The sequence below is a fragment of the Vombatus ursinus genome, unplaced genomic scaffold (assembly GCF_900497805.2).
Source record: "Vombatus ursinus unplaced genomic scaffold, bare-nosed wombat genome assembly UNPS02011014.1, whole genome shotgun sequence".
Classification (NCBI taxonomy): Eukaryota; Metazoa; Chordata; class Mammalia; order Diprotodontia; family Vombatidae; genus Vombatus; species Vombatus ursinus.
Genome location: NW_020950792.1, coordinates 8,110,335 through 8,126,640, shown reverse-complemented (window position 1 = coordinate 8,126,640; position 16,306 = coordinate 8,110,335).

Genomic DNA, 16,306 nt, shown 5'->3' with positions numbered 1-16,306 from the left:
CTGATCATTACAATGATTCAAGACAATTCAAAAGAACTCATGATGAAGGTAACATGTTTTCCACTTCCAGAGAAAAAATTAATGAACATAAGAGTCAATTTTAAGCATAATTTTTTGTCTTTATTTTTCTTGCTTTTTTGAAATATGGCTAACACAAAAATATATTTTGCCTGATTTCACACTTATAATTGATATCATAATATGTCATGTGGTATGATGGTATTTATACCTTATCAATCCTTCTCAGTGCCTAAGGGTGGGTGTGAAAGGAAGGGAGAGAATTTGGAACTCAAAATTTAAGAAGATAAGATTATTTAAAATAAATAACAATTTAAAAAGTAAAAAGAAAAGACAAGGTTCAAAATGATACTTTTGTATGCTGCCCTGCAGGATCTTTAAGGAATATTTTGGTTTGTTAAATTTACTTCAAAGTTCATCTTTGGAAACTTATTGTGAAACCTACTTGCTACTTTCATCATTCCCCCACTGCCTCAATTATCTTTGGCAGTTCTAAATCTATTGTCTAAGTATATCTACATCCACTCTTCTATCTAAATCTACAGCCATTTCTATGACTATATTTGTATTTTTGTCATCTATCTCAATCTCTTCTCTTCATCTCTGTGTTTGAGTCAGTGCCTAAGTCTATATCTAGATCCATATCTACCTATAATCATGATGATGACCATATGGGTCTATCAATTTCTATGTACATATACAGACATATATGTGTGTGATCATATATATGTATGTGTATTTGTATGTATGTATGTATACACACACATATATGTAACAAATGTTTTCTTAAACAAAATAACTGATTGGCATTGGGCCTGTGAGCATCAAATAATGTCACAAAGAATTAAATTGATTTTCTTTTAATATATACAAAATGAGTTGTTACTGATATAGAAGGCATTCCTAAATCAACTCTTCGAGTAAGTAAGATTCCTGAGCTTTTAGAGCAAAGCCAAAAATTAATATAACACTAGAACAAATAATTTTGAAAAGAGAAATAATCCATATATATGTGTGCATATACATATATATGGCATGCAAATGAAGCAACTCAATTTTGAATTCAAATGCAGCTTCTAAGAAGCCTGTGTGATCTTTCCTAAAACTAAGACCCTTTGTTTCTTTTTTTTCATTTTCTCTTAGTAATTTGCTTGTACCTCTCATATTCACTTATGATATAATAACAATAAAGATTTATTGGTTGCCTGAGAAGTAATACTAAATTAACACAACAGCCATGTATACTCCACTAGCCAGCTTTTCTTTTATGGAAATAATAGCTTTTCTACTAGCAAGTTTCACATTCTTTTGTATTGCTGGGATCTAAATTTTCAGAATATTAAATGCTATATATTAACACTTGAAATGACTATGTTATATAAAAAGATAAAAGAGAAGGTCAAAAACAAGACAGTAATATCTCTTCTACTTTTTCTGTGTAGTTTAAAATTATTTTCTAATAGTATCTTTCTGCCAATTAATTAGCTGTGGTAGATTGAGGAGCACATATGAAAAAATCAATTTTGGTTAGGCTAAAGCTCAGAATATCTTCAAAATGCATCAGTTATGACTGATATAGCAAATATTGAATTTGAAATATCATCTAGTAATTAAACTTTTGATTGGGGTTGATTCATACAAATGTCCATAAGCAGAATAGCCTGCCTTATGAGCTAGTGGTTTCCCCATGAATGCAGTCTCCAGGTGGAGGCTGGATAATTAAATACTTTTCAGAGACGTTTGTGCACAGATTTCCTGATTTATCAAAAGCTTGACTAGAAGACCTCTGACATCCCTTGAAAGTCTAAGATATTGTGATCGCTGAGGTAATATATCATTCAGAAGGGTGGAGTGCAGGTAAGTGGTATGGGTATGGTAGAGAAGATAGATAATTTGAGTATTCCATTGGTACTCTAGAAACATTAAGAGAAACTTATAGGAAGACCTCTGGCATATTGGTAGCATTTGTTCTGGAAGGTTCATGAAAGAAGACAGACTAAGAAGGTATGGATAGGTAGCAATATGAATCCACATTGATCCAATTTCATATTCATCGATGTATAAGCTGTAATTGTGTATTTGGACAGCTGGTAGATAGAATGCCAGGAGACCTGGAGTCAGGAAGAACTGATTTAAAATCCAGACTCAGAAACAAATTAACTGTGTGACTCTGGGCAAATCAATTAACTTTTGTTTTCCTGTTTCTTTAATTGTACAATGGGTATAATAATAGCACTTACCTCCCAATCGTGTTTTGAGGATAAAATGAGATAATAATTTTAGGAGGAAGAGGGAGAATAGTAATAAGAGTACTAGTAAAATAAAACTAGTATCTTTATTGTAGATTGAATTGTATGTCATTCTTTGGAATACTTACTATTTGGAATACTTACTATTTCCAGAATTTATTTGAATATTGCTGGAATAAGTCCTACCATCATGCCTTAATGAATTCACTTCAAATGTATGTTTTCTGATTTCTATGGGTTCTCTATAGGTTATTACTCTTACTTTTTCCCTGAATATATTTCTCATACACTGCATACAGAGGCTATTCTAACATTTTCCTTCTACCTTCCAAACTCCTATGCCATCCCCTCCAGTCCAACAAAAAGTATTTGGTGAGGGGCTTTTTGTGCCCACCACAAAGCTTGTGTGAATCAACTTACTGTGTAGAAATATTCAGAAAATGCTAAGCTTTCTATGTAGTTCTCAGAATCAAAAGTAATTAAACTGAAAACATGAGCATTTTGGTTAATAATCTAGTATTCATTGTTGTTTATGAATTTTAAAAATGTTAGACATAAAAATATCTCCATTAAAATCCTACTTACATCAGGTATATCAAGATAGTATGAGCATGATCTTAAACATTTAAAAGCTGTAGCAGCAGAGCACAATTTGTGGCCCTACCAATCTGGAAGGCTATAGTTTTGGCCTTCATGATAGGTAGCATGTATAATCTCTCTCAGCCTCAGTTTTCTCGTCTAAGATGTCTATATGGTATAATGGAAAGAGTGGTAGACTTGGAGTAAGGAAGACCTTAAACCAAAACCAGCCTCAGATTACTAAATGTGTAACCATGAGCTGATCAATCTCCATTTTCTTCATTTTCCTCATCTATAAAATATAGTTAATAACAACATCTTGTTCCTGGAGTAAGGATAAAATGAGTTAATATCTATAAAGGTCTTTTCAAGCATTAAATAAATGCTAATTATTGTTAATCTGTAAAATGAAAATAATAACACCTATCTTACTAGGTTGAGATGAAGATCAAGTATGATAATACATGATAAATTCCTTTAAAAACCATCAACCACTATGTGCAGGTTAGCTATTATTACTACCATTTTCTTCAAGGAGCATTTTAATTGTGTCAAGAAAGTCTCATGGCTAGGCTGGTTACAGAGTGATAGAAATGTTCACAACAGGAACTCCTAAAAAAAGCATTTACTATTTAGGTGTGTCAATTAACTATTTAGGGTGTGTCAATTAACTACTAATATCTTAGATCCTTGAAGTCCTGAAACAAGTTAGTGAATATTTGTGGAAACTCATGTGAGTGCTGAGATATTTCATGGATGGGGAAACAAAACTTTAAGAGATAGACCTTTCCTGGGTGCTTTTGCCAGTTAAACTACCCAAAAAATGATCAACATTAAGAACACTTCCTTTAGATATATCCATTTCCTTTTAGAAATATTAGAGACTTCTATTTCATTAGATATTTTCACTGCACAGGCAGTTACTGATTGGAAAATTATGCTCCTTTCCTTTCTGTCAGAAACATTCAGGCAACAAGAATTTATTAAACTTACTATAAGCCTTGCATTGTGCTAAGTGCTGGGGATAAAAATTCAAGCAAAAAGATAGTCTTTGGCCTCTAGGAACTTACATTCTAATGGGGAAAGATAACATTTATAAGGAAATTGAAATGGTCTAGGAAGGGTGAAGGCACCCACATGGGAACATAGTAGCAAAATCTCTATGGAATCAGAAAGAAATATAGGATCACAATGAAACACAAAAGAACTAAAAAAAAAAAAAAACCAAACTTCCCCAATATCAAGATATCAAGGCCCTGGAAAGAAGACACAGATGATAACAGTGGACTGGTAAGTAGAAGGATTTTCCAGGGAGATAAGACCCCAGGCACTAAGTAAAGTTCCAAAGTAAGGAGACAGTAGATTCATGCAGGCAAATTCTTGAAAGATGGAAACATCGGTATGAAATACACAGGTAGATGGCTAGATAGATAGATAGATAGATAGATAGATAGATAGATAGATAGATAGATAGATAGACAAACAGACAGAACAAGTATTTGTTAATTGTTTGTCAAGTGATAGGAATTGTATTAAGCATTGTGGATATGAACACAAGAAGCAAAATCAAGCAAGACATTCCCTACATTTTTAGAAACTTACATTCTCATGAGAAAATACAACATATAATGAGGAGATGGCATGGTGGGGGAGAGAAGGAGGAGGACATTGATGAGGGGGAAAGGAAGTAGATGAGAAGGGGAACAGAGGATGAGGACAATGAGGAGGAGGAGAATAAGAAGGAGGAGGGAAAAAAAGTCTAGAGTCTAGAATTTCACATTGACTCAAATAGGGTTCTTGGAGAAGGAATCACCAATTAGAAGAAAAAAAGGTTCATTTTTTTCTTTTCTCCCAAATATAGGTTCAGCAGCCACCCTTCCTCAAACTGACTGTGCCTTGAACCTTGCCACTGCTATACTGTCAAATGCCACCTTAATTAAATTAATGTTTCTGAGGTGCAGTCATGGTGAAATTGGTCCCATATCTGCTCTGTTGCCCCCTCATATATACCCTGAGTTTGTTTCCCCAAAATATTGGTGAGGACATTGTCAAGACCATTAGTGACTAGAAAGGGACAAAGGTTATTATTATTATTATTAAGTCTACTATTCAGAATATAAAGGTCCAGTATGAAGTTCTGCTTTCTTCCCCAAACTTTCTCATCAAAACCCTGAAAGAATCTCCTTATGACAAAAAGAAGAAATAAAAATTAACACAATGGGAAATGTCAGCTTTGGTGATATTATTGATACTGATTGACAGACAAGTCCCCGATCTACTTTTCTAAAACAATTAAGGAGATCTTTAGAATAGCTCTATCTGTGGACTACAGCATTATCCTCATGATGTCATTAATAACAGAAGTAGTTGTGTTGTGCAGTGCTCAGCTATTGTAATAAATGGATATTCTACAATGCTTTTGAGGCTAGAAAACCTTTGAGTCAGAAGTTACCAAACTGTGGGAAATGATTGTCCTAGCTTAATTAATTTATAGATCTTTTTGACCCTCAAGAAGTTTCAGCTATTTTATAGCTCATTTTTTTTAGGGGAGAGGGATAGAGGTTAAGGTTAGTTGGAGGAGGAGAATGGTTGAGGCATCTTAACAGTGGTATGGTAGATTGAGAGAAAATTGGTTGAATAAGCTTGAGCCAAAGTCAGAAGCACAATTGTTATCTTTACAGACTGACTGCAAAAAGTCTACTTATTATTCTTAAAAATCATGATTATGAATTTGGGGTGAGGATTCTTTCAATATAAACTAAAGGCAAGGGGGCTCAAATGGTGACAAATCATCTGGGATCCAGGATCAAGATACAGTTTTAGAATAATGTTTAGCTCAAGATCTTTGCAATAGATAGTCATGGGTTTGTGTTTGTATGAATGGACTGTAATAATGAATATAATTTTCTTATATTTAATTGTGTGTGTGTGTGTGTGTGTGTGTGTGTACACACAGAGAGAAATGGGAAAGAGAAATTTAATGTTCATTACATCTGGGGTTATCCAAGTTGATACTAGACTTAAAGACACAAAAAAGAGATGGATTAAAGTTTGGTAATGAAGGGGACCTCATGTATGGATTTATTTCATATTTACTTGATTAAATGGTATTGTTGTAAATTGAAAGGCATCAACTACTTCAAAATGGCTGTGCTGTCCATGCTCAGCATTGTGTTCCCATGTCTTCATGAGAAAAGCAGTAAGAGAGATACATTTTGCACTTTAATATGTTTTTTCCTGGCTCTCCAAATTTTATGCCAGCAGGTTAACTGGGGGGAAGAGATCAAAGAAATTTGCTAAAAATTGGTATTATCACATGGATTTAAGATGAAAAGAGGCCAGGTGACTGACATACAACCTGGATATACAATCTCCCTTTTAAACAAAGGTAGTTTTCCAATATAATGTCTTTAGACTGTTCTCATTAATGTTATTTTGTATTACTCTTTTATTAGACAGAGTGAGTGTGAGAAAGGTTAACATCTTTGAATACTCATAGAAGGACGAGGCATTCACCATCATCTACTTTGCATGGCTCCTTGAATGTCAGAAATATGTATATATTCCTAATTCATTTTTACTTGTGAAGTCATGATAGAAATATTTCCATCATACATAATTTTGGTAATCATTTTAGCGCAATATTATCAGATATACAGCCAGAGCAAAATATTGTCACATATACTCCTTCCACCTTATGTGGGTAATAATCATATAAGAAACATCTCTTGAACACCTGTTATATACCACTCACTGTGCTAAGCACTGGGGATACAAAATAAACAGACAAACAAACAAACAAACTATTTTTGCCCTCAAGGAATTTTCATGCTAATTTGAGGAGACAACATATAGGTAAAGAGTAGAAGTAAGGTAACCTTAGAGAAAAAGGTAGTAAGACCTGGAAGGATTGGGGAATAACTTTTTTTTTATATATTAGATTTGAATTTTTCTTGAAGGAATTCTGGATTGCACATAGGCAGATTTGAGATGGGATTGTATTCTATGCATGATTATTCAACTTACTTACGTAATCTAAGTTCCAGTTAATATGAAATTCTTTTCTCATTAGTGGAGATCAATAGCCTGTGCCTGCATAAGGGGACAGGTGGATTTGGTGAGAGTAAGAGAGATGAGTGCTCTTCAGTCTCTATGGGTCTCTTCAGCCTCTCCAGACTAAAGGTTGCTGAAGGAGAATGAGTCTCTAAGAATAAGCCAATGTGGGAGGAGGTAGTGATCTCCATTGTGTTACTATCCTTAGCTTACTATATTAAAGACTTTAAGGGAAATTCTTCATCCCCTTGAATGAGATCTGGAACTCTTTCTTGGTTGATCTGAGTTACTTCGTTCCCAATGAAAGATCTCTATTATTCTATAGAATAATAGATCTGATATATTTTCTGATATATTTTGTCTGATATATTTTCTCCCAGTGTAACTTCCTTGATTTCTATTTTACTATTGACTCAGATAATTGGATTTCTTTGCTATTCACTATTTGTGTTCTGTGGAACTGGTATTTGGTGAGAAAGAAGAAAGAGCCTAGATATAAAGCTTTGGGTCTTCCTTTCCCTATTAATGAACAATGATCAGAGTTTGAGCTTGACTCTGCAAAATATATTCTCTTGACTAACAATAATTAAGGGAGCAGATATGTATAATTCTAGCCAGGTATCTCTCTCTCTTTTTGAAGAAAACACAGTGGACAGACTTCTGGCTCCAATCTCTTGTTTCCCTTCCCAGAAGAATCCAAAATATCTTTTGGAGAAATATGGCAGGAAAAGAGGTTAGAGACATTTATTCCACGTCCCTTTGAGCCACACAACAATGTCCTCATGCTACATGTTGAGGACAATCCTGTTATATGTGGGGCCTTGTCTGTGATAAATTTGGGCCTTTTTGCTTAGTTGAAAACCATGGAGATACTATCTGCCTAGGCCTTTTTTTTTAGACACTCTAGATTGTGAAAATAGGGATGTCATCAGGGCAGGAGTATTTTTTAATTTCTTAATTTTTATATTTTACTGAAATTATTCAAAATGACACAAATCTATAACATACAATGGGGAGAGAAGTATCTCTAAAATCCTTTACAAAATGTTTTTGGGAGATATTTTTATATAACCTAAATATTTTATGTTATGCTTTGCAACTGTTTGCTAGATAAACAAAACATCTTAGGTCAAGTAATGCATTTTCTGCTTGTTCAGTCTTCTATTTCATGCTTTATCTTATGTACCTTAGCTTCTTTAAAAGGCATATAGCACTTTATTTAGAGTCATCTTTGATATTTTAAGGATTTACTCAATGAATTCTTCAGAAGAGTTATGAAATTATTCATTTTCATTTATAATTATTTTTAATCTTGCAATTTTTTTCTGACTTTCTGAAATAGATTCAGGTAGATGAGCTATAAATTTCCTGATAGTAAAGGTGATTCTATTAAACTTATTATTTGCTAAAATGTATTATATTGTATCATAGGGATGATTTTTGATTAAATAGATAAATTGTGTCCAGTATGGAGAGCGCTTTATAAGAGTTTCTTTAAACATTCCAGTGAAAAACTTCAACATGATGCAATTAAATTATTTCCCTTAGGAGACTGTTTAATGTAAATGTGCCACTCACAAACTTATCTATATATTAAATGTAATAATGAAACACTTTCCATTGTACTAATTCCCTATTACCTTAATCTATGCTTTTTTTTTCCCATGCAGACACTAGCAGAAATTCAGAAATATTGATTTAAATGATTGGTAATGGAACAAATCTACTCATCATTGTTTCCCAATTGGAATTGCAATTGTGCATGCACTACTCAAAAGGTTCACAATCAATTTATCTTGCTAGCTATATGAGGATGGTGCCAATCCTACCTAGGCTCACCCTCATTTCTAGTCCATGAATCCAAAAATCCAGAAAAAAGACTTGTTATAGGGTGCAATACCAAGTTCCACCTTGACCTGGAATCTAGCCATTCCTTCTCTTTGGCTGAATGATTTACAACAAATGTTCTTTCCAATCCTAGACATGCATTAATTAATCAATATAACTTCACCTTATGCTCTTTTTTTCCCACATATACAACCAGCAGCTGGATGTTACCACCATAATAAGCCATAATTGACAGTGTCAAGATATATTTTTGCAATAGTGGCATTGTTAATTTATTAACGCTAGTAGGAACTAAAACTATAAATATTTGAGAGATGACCTTATACCTTGTTCACAATCCTTTCTTTCAAGTCAATTGTTCTCAGATTCCAACATTGTATTATATTTTCCTCATTCATGAAATGAAGCTAATAATCCTTCTATGACCTACTTTACATAATCATTATGAAGAAAACACTTTGAACATTTTATAACTTTTAACATGACCTAGTGGTATTAATGATAGGAATGATTAGAAAATAGATTCCATCTATGCAGTACTTTTGCGTTACAGAGTGTATTCACATATGGTTTCTCACTTAATACTCAGCAGTTATGTGAGATGGTAATTATTACCAATTTGGCAAAAATATTTTAAAGGGATAATTGCATTTTTTCCCCTTTTGCTTGTTACTCTATAGATAGTATGTGTCCTGATGAGTTGCTAATAATTTTAATTACAAATAGTTCACCAAGTCAAATGTTAACATGCAGATATACCTTTTTTTAATTTTGAAATTTGCATTGAAGAATTAAGTTCAACAAACATTTATTAATCATCTGCTGTGTTCAAAATACTATGGACCGTAGAGTTTTTAAAAAAAAAAATTTCAATGAAAAACTGACTCTAAATTTAAGGTGCTTCCATCCAACTGAGGTATACAATATGTAAATAAACATTTGAAGAAGAAGAGAGCACTAATAATACTAGGTTTCAGGAGAATTCTAATGGAGAGGTGGTAGCTGAGTTAAGCCTCAAAGGATGTTTATATATAAATATAAAATTTATATAAATATAAATATATATAATATAAATATAAATATAAAACTATATATATAAATATAAATATAAAACTATAAAGTTTGGATCACAGACAAATTTGATGATATGATGATGATGAGTTCCATTATTGGCAAATTGAGCTGTGAAACATTTAAATGGAAAAATTCAGAAGACATTTGGTGATATGAGACTTAAGCATAGTAGAAAAATTTAGTACTAGGCATTTAGATTTGGGAGTGTCCTACACAGAAAGAATAATTAAACTCATGAGATCACTGAAAAAGAAAAGAAAGAAGCCCTGCATTAAATACTATAGAAATATCCATAGTTTGAAGGCACATGATGAATGATAATTATATCCATGTTATCACCAAGAAAGAAGATAAATAGAAGAAAGAAGAAGGAGCCCAGAACAGACTATGGTGAGGACACACACACAATAAGAGGGCAGGAGATCAATGATGTGTGATAATGTATAGTTAGAAACAAGAATACACTATCATAGATAGTAAAGAAAGAATCAGTAAAAAGTAAGAGGAAGTGTTCTAAAGCAAAGAATATAACTTAAGTGAGCAATAAAGATCTTTATCTTAGCACTCTCAATCACAGATATTCACCTTCAGAGTTCTAGGAAATGATTTTCTAATGCCATTGGCTTAAGTTCTCACTAGGCTTGGTTTTCCTCCCAATATTTGAAATCAGCAAGCCTTAAATGGTTTTTAGAAAGTGATATTTACTAAGGTATTATAGTAAGAACAATTGGTATAAAATATTCTCTTCTCACCAAAAATGAAGTCAACAACTCATTCTCTCACAACTACATATAAAACCTATGGAAAGATGGGCTCAAGTTTAGAAAACATATTAGCAAAGGGGTAACTCATAGCTCCTGGTTGCTCTAAGTCTTTTCCCTCTATCTAAGGAGAACTAAAGAATTTTCCCATAAGTAGAGTGAAACTGTGTCCATTTTGCCCTTGGCTACTGATCTAGATGTTACCACCAGCCACTGATATTCCAAGGGGATGATGCTTAGAAAGTTATGAAAAGATGAAGAGTGCAGAATTCTCTGGCTCCTTCTAAGCTTGCAAATCTTGTTCTGACCAAAGTCAGTAGCAGAGAGTTGGATAGGGGAAACGGCAGTGTGAATGTGGACAAACCACACTTGCTCCAATGTTTGGAGTCCTCAGTTGCAACCACTTAATGATTTTATACAGATTTTATACGGAATCCAGAGATCGTGATGAAATTCCTTATCCATTTTAAACAGACTGTCTGTCAGGCATCATTTCACATTATCAAATATCTTTAAATCACTTTTCATATATTTAGTCTAAAGCCAATTAAGATTAATTAATTGAGCATCTTATTATTTACTTTAATTGAGCAAATCAATCAACCGCAACCTTACAAAAGAATGAAGACTGTGAAATGACTCCTAGCTTTCCAAATTAAAATACCATCATTAACTTAGTTATAGTAGTTTCAGTGAGAGGTAGGAACTAAAGTTAGATAGTGTTTGCAACAAGTGGGAAATAAACCACTAGATAAATAGATCAAGATGAGAATGAGAGAGAAAAGGAGAAATGGGGGTGGGGGAAAGAATGTGATTGAAAGGGTAAGCTATGTGGAAATAAAAAGCTGACCTTAGCAAGGAGAAAAGATAGAACTTCCTCAGAAACTAGAAAAAGGGAAGAAAGAAAAAGATAATATTGAGGAATTTTGAGGTGTAAAATAGTCCAGTCCATAATTCTTTTCTTTTCTGGTAAAATGCAAAGCCACTTTGTTTTGGTGTCAGCATCTATTTTAAATAAATAATGGAAAAATAGTACCAAAATTACGTCCTTTTGCTTCAGAAAGAAGTTTGGGATAATTAAATGGCCTGAGCAGTTTCCCGATTTAAAAAGAAATTAAGCAATTTTTTTTGAAAATCCAAATAGTTTTCATAAACTTTTGAGAGCAGTGATTAAATCCATACATGACAAAATAGTTGTACATCTTTCAAATATGACTGTGAGTTTGCAGTCATATATGATAAATTCCAGGATATGCATCCAATTATGAGTAGGTGTGTAAAATATAAATCACTAGTTGCCTTAAAAACTTATAATTTTTGAGATGGCCTGTACATATTTTCATCATAACTCACACAATGTCAAACTGAGTCTGAGTATCTGTTTCACAACATCTAGCTATTTATAACTTGTCAATGTTGATTTCTGAAATGGATTGAGTTCCTGCAAGGTATCTTCCAGAACCTTTTTGGTTGATCTGCCTAAGAGTCTTGGTACAGAGGCTACTTTGACTCTCATCCTGCAGGATATTAGGGAAATCTTTGTAAGAATGCCTGACAAGAACTTTTTCACATCGGTATTGTCTCAGATTTATAAATACCTGGAGTTAGATGCTATTCTGTTTCTCAGTGGAAGTCACATAGGGGAAGTTATCAACCACCATAAATGAACAAAATTTGGTGAGAGAAAGTTTAGAGGCAGTAAAATTTATGATTTGCAAGTCACAATCAATGACATTCAGAATTGGTCTAATTTACTAAAATTCAAAATGAAGCTTGCTTATTTACTCATGAGCATTTTATAATAAAATGTTTTGCTAACATATTTCTAAAGTAAGAGGTAATTCTAATATGTTTATTTAATATTCTTATGGTATAAGCTTTTAAAAATAATTAAGCTGTAACTTTTATTATTTTCTTATAACTCATTGTTGAAAGAAAATCAGAGTAAAATTTTGGGTATCAAGAACCCTAAAAGAATGAGTCTTTCTGGAAAGCCAGAACTTTACTACATTGAACATTTTCGTTTCTTTTTTTTTTTAAGTAACCATTTAGGTTGGACATATTTCTCAAAAGTGACATACATTTTTTAAAGAGTATTATTTACATTAAGGTCATAAAATATAATGAAGAGATTTATGAATTTGGAGTCAAGAAGACTTGGGTCAAAAATTCTGCCCCAGAAACTTAATAACTATATGACCCTTAGCAAGTCACTTAAGCTTTCTGAGACTGAATTTTCTCATCTGTAAATTAGGTTGAATGATAGCAACATTGGGTTGATGTAAGGTTCAAATGAGGCAATGTTGTGCAAAGCACTTGGAAAGTCTTAATATTCTTATGTGCTGCTGTTGTTGCTGCTGCTACTTTGAAATGTCAAGGATACACAGTTGCATTTCTGTAAATAATCTCTTCAACAACCCAGATCATAATCTGATTTCCCGCATGCCTCTGCTTTACCCAATTAATAACTATAACCTGTGAAACCCTATACTAAGCTAGAGTGAGTCTAAGATATCAGAAACAGATGATTTATTCTGGACCTATATTTGAAGTCTTTCCAACCCAATGGTGGAACCTCAAGAATTTGTGTTATGCTAGCATAACATCTGAGAACACCAGAACACCTCCATGACATACGATCAAATCAGGAATTCAGTGCAGGAAATAAAGTATGCTGATCATGATTTAACTTGTTGGTAACTTATACTTATCATTATAAATATCATCAATAGAATTCAACTTTGGTATTGGAGATATTGGAATATGTTTGATTGTTTGTTCCTCAATGGCCCTAGGTTGATTGTTCTGCTTTTGCAGGTATTTTTATTTTGATTTAACAGATTTTTTCTGTTTCTTTTCTTGATGTCAGGTTGTCATCTGTCAATTCTCAAGCTTTCTGGTTTGTCTTCCTAAGGAAGTCTCCCTCTTTCATAATTTCCCTCTGTTATCTTATGAAAACAAAAGAGAAGAAAACAAAACTGTTGTCTTAGAAAAACAGATAATTGAGCCAGTTAAAACTATGTAAAAAATGTATGAGGATCTGGGGACTCTTTCATAAACATAATGCAGAACTATATACAGAGATTTGTAATCTCTATTTTGTCTCATCGATGACTTTTTTTTTGCATACTTGCAAGTCTTCACCTTATCTTTAGATGGCATGGTAGAAAAAGCCACAGACTTGGTGCTGAGGGACATCAATTTGTTTTTCCACCAAAAAAAAGTATTAGCTATATAGATGTGGATAAATCAGCTAACTTAACAGGCTTGGCAACTTGATCTGTAAAAGGGAGAAAATAATATTGTGCTATCTACCTCACAAGGTCACTGGGAGCAATGTGTTTTCTAATCCTTAAAGCACAATAAAAAGATGAGTTCCTTCCATTGAATAGTATAGTGCAAGCAAAATATTTTCATTTTTATAAAGTTAATTGGGTAATTATGGCCTCATTCAATTTATTCTATTTCTATTCTGTTAACTAGCACTTATTCATAATTATTCTTTTAAAGATTTCTTCCATGAGTTGCAATTGATTCTATATAAAATATATTTTCCCCACATGTCGGTATCTATGTCAGCAGCATGCTGGTCTTGCCTAGGCAGGCAAGATATTTTACTGATCCACCATGATATGGTGATTAATAATATTTCAGCCACAACAGTTACAATTTCATGCACAATGCCAACCAATTGACAAACTTTTCCCCCCACTATTTACTGTTCTCATAACACAGGGGCTAATAAAAGACAGAAGCATCACATTTTGGTGACAGCTTTTTTAAGCATTAAAATTTTATACAGTTAGTTCTTTGCTCTTCATTCAATAACAACAACAAAAATTGTCACTGAGTACAGATCTGAACTAGGACAGTCTTAACCTTTCATCTTGTTTTATGGAACAAAGATCTGTGAAAAGACTGCTATAGCATTTTGGATATATACATTATCTATTTTAATGTAGCCATCACAGAGAATCAAATAACACAGTGTCTTAAGTGTCAACAGTGTTTTAATGGATGTCACATTATATTTTAAAACTTTGAAAGGCTTTGTTCTGTTATTTTTGTAGAAAAAGCACAATGCACTATGATTTAGTACTTCTGTCAGTATTTTACCAGTATTCACTGATGTTGGTTTCTCACTCTAATATTATTCATTTCTGAGTGGAACCCAGTATAATATGGCTCTGTCCTGGTTCTCCTTCACTGAAAATGAGCTATGGAAGAGACAAGGGAATTTTTTATATAATGGCACAACATGGAATTTGTGAAGAGTGGTGAATAGATCACAAAGATGTTAGCCACAAAAAGCAGAAGAGATATGGGGTGATAATTGGAAAGGATGGAACGACCAGGGGAGGGTTTTTTGAGTATGAGGTAGACATGGACATGTTGATAGGGAGTAGGGAAGCAGCTAGTAAATATGGAGTGTTTGAAGATAATTGAGGGGGTGGTATTAGAGGTGGCAATCTACTGGAGGAGACAGTGAGAAATGAGATCACTTGTGGAGGTACAGAGGTTTGCCTTGGCAAGGAGAAGCTATGTGTCTTTGTTAAAGACAGGAGTGTAGAAGGAGGTAGTGATAGAAGACACCTGAGTGATATGAGATGAGAACAAAAGGAGAAGATGTAGCTGTCATCAAAGTACCACATTTTTTCAAACATATTCTATTCAGCACATTACTCTAGATGAAACCTCTCTTGTTGGATCCTGTCTCTCATCCCACATGTTAGTTGCTTAGTTTTCAGGTATCTATTAAGTGTTATGCTTGCCTTCACGTCATTAGTAAGGAAATTATTTACATACTTAATTTTTCTCTAAGTTTGTTCAATTGTTAATAATAATGGCTAATTTTTACATATGTTTCAAGGTTTGCAAAATCCTTGAATATAATCTTACTTGACCTATTTTCACAACAACTATATGAGATAGAATAATCATTATTCTCATTTTAGACATGAAAAAAACTGAGCCCAAGAGATTAAGGGAATTTGCCAAGGGTCACACACAAATTAAGTGTCTGAGGTAGAATTTTTACTCAGATATTGACTCCAAGTCTCACATCCTATCCAGTATATGACCTTGATACCAATTAATGGCTTTGCTTTTATATAATATTCATTTCTGAATGTATTCTTCCCTCTTCTTCCTACTTAGAGAGCCTTTCTTAAAAGAAAGAAAGCTTTTCTTGAAACAGTTCATCAAACCAAATCAACCAAGTCTATGATTAACAGTATACATAACATTATAGAGTCTCCCATCTGTTTAACAACAACAACAACAATAACAACAACAAGAACATTTTTTTCAACTTCATGAATTTTATCTCTATAATTATAGAGAATTCAGTTCTCTGTTATTATTCCTTCTCTTTACATTCTTGTTGTCATTGCATTTATTATTTTTTTTCTAGTTGTGCTAACTTCACTCTCTGTTAGTTCATGTTAGATCTTTCCACTTATCTTTGAATACTTCATATTAATTTTGAATGGGGCAGTACTGTAAAAAATGCATTTGCCACAATGTATTTACAAATATTCCAGCCATTAGAGATCTATTTAATTGTTATTTCTTTGGTAGCACAAAAGAATGCTGCTATGATTATTTGATAAATATAGTACCTTCCTTTCTTCATCTCTCCTTTTTTCCTCCCTTCTCCACCCTCCTTCCCCCCTCCCTTCTTCCACCCTTACCCCTTTCCTTTCCTTCTTTCCTACCAGATCT